The sequence below is a fragment of the Microtus oregoni genome, unplaced genomic scaffold (assembly GCF_018167655.1).
Source record: "Microtus oregoni isolate MIOR12 unplaced genomic scaffold, Mior012 000003F_ref0000135, whole genome shotgun sequence".
Taxonomy (NCBI): Eukaryota; Metazoa; Chordata; class Mammalia; order Rodentia; family Cricetidae; genus Microtus; species Microtus oregoni.
In genome coordinates this window covers 65,430,208-65,432,165 of record NW_024543062.1, presented here as the reverse complement: position 1 = coordinate 65,432,165, position 1,958 = coordinate 65,430,208, and the positions used below count along the sequence as shown (strand labels likewise).

At 48.3% G+C, this 1,958-nt stretch overlaps 1 pseudogene; it reads right to left on the bottom strand.

Moving 5' to 3' along the window:
• Window positions 1-930: 930 nt before the first annotated feature.
• LOC121446210 lies at window positions 931-1,958 on the bottom strand (annotated as a pseudogene).

Here is a 1,958-nt window from a genome sequence, read left to right as displayed (position 1 = left end):
CAAACAAAACAAAACAAAAAAAAAGGACCAGCAAGCCAGGTATGTTGGAGCATACCTTTAATCCCATCACTTGGGAGCCAGAGGCAAATGGATCTCTAAATTTGAGGCCAACCTGGTCTACAGAGTGAGTTCCAGGATTACACAAGGAACCCTGTCTACGAAACAAAACAAAACAAAAACAATAAAGAGAGAACCAGCGTTGTTGTCTTCTGGGAAGTGTTCCCTAAAAGAACACTGAAGCTGTTTTGCAGAGTGACCAAGGTTGTGCCTTGCACTAGCAGCCAAACTTGGTTGTAGGAATCATCCAGGTGGTACTGGTTTTGAAGGTGTGATGGGGCCATGGAGCACAGCTGAGGCCTGGCACTGTGAGAGGCCAGGAGAGGCCGTTGGTGAAGGGACAGACTCAGCGACAATCGAAAGCCCAGGATTGAAGGGCTCATGCAGAGAAGAGGCTTGCTACCATGAGGAGAGCCTAGGAGAGGCTATTGAGGAAAGTGCAGCCTAGTTGCAGCAGAAGACCCTGGCATTTTGGAGATGCCAGTACCACAGGATGACCACCCAGATCAGCAGCAGGAGTGGAGCCCGCCGGAGCTTAGATACAAGTTGTGTGTGCTGCAGAGGGTAGAGCAGAAGAAGTGACCCCAGCCCTTGGAGGAGCCCAGAAGACTGAGTGAATCCCAGACATTGAATGTGGAGTTATTTGTACAATTGGAGTTTGTTTTGCTTCATTCAGGTTGTGACTCTGCCCTGGTTCTTCCCTCTTGAAATAAGAAGGTATTCAATTTAATTTTGATGTTTACAGAAGCCCGCAGCTGGAAGACTTGGAATTTTTTTTCTTTTTAGACTTAGAACTTTTAACAGAGATTTTGGATTTTTAGAGAGATTGGATATTTTGAAAAGACTGAAGGGCTTTTTTGTTTGTTTGTTTGTTTAACAAACTAATTTATTTCTCAGAATTAAAACCCTCTTGAGCAGCTTCCCTGGTGTGCACTGAGATCCAACTTCTTAGGCCTCAAACTCAAAGTACTGTGGGTCAAAGTAATGGACGCGGACACGGACATAGCCCTCTCTGCCCCTGTAGCTCTTGCCATCAGGATGGACGGCAACACTGTTGATGGGTCCAAAGTGGCCCTTGACTCTCTCCCAAACTCCTCTTCAAAAGCCAGATGGAAGAAGCTGGCTTCAAACTTGCCAATCCTGGTGGAGGTTCTGGTTATATCCTAGGCTTCCTGGCCACCTCCCAGCACCACATGGTCATAGTTGGGAGAGAGGGCAGTTGAGTTGACAGGACTTTCTGTTCGGAAAGTCTTCTGATGTTCAAGACTCGGGGAGTCAAAGAGCTTAGCTGTGTTGTCCTTGGATGCAGTGACAAACATAGTCATGTCTCTAGACAACTGGATGTTATTGATCTGCCAGGAGTGTTCCTTAGCATTCACCAACACCTCCCCAGACTTGGCACTGTACTGGTTGAGCTCTCATGGCCTGCGAGGATGCACGCCCTCAAGGGTCCCCAAATGGCACTAGTGATCTAGGAGTCATTGCAGGGGGTCTTCACGTAGGGCTCATTGCTGTTGATCTGGCTTGGATCCTGTAGATCAAAGAAGTTCATGAAACACTGGTACCCCATCTGCTTGTCTGTGGAAAACATGATGATGTCGCCCCCAAAGTCAAAGCTACACAGACAGCTGAGTTGGTCTTCAGTAGAGCCAGCTGCTTCCCTGTTTCACAATCCCAGAGATGACAGCTGAGCCAGTAAGGACATGCTTGGTGTCCTGGTCAGCATCCACACACCACACGGCTCCAGTATGGCCCATGTAGGTGCCCAGCCTCTCGCCATTCACAGAGTACCACACATTGACCATAGGGTCTTTGGCCACGGTGAAGAGGAGGTCTCCTTCGTGGTTGTACTTGATCTGTGTGATGGACTGTTCATGGCCCTACAGTAGGATGGGCTTCAT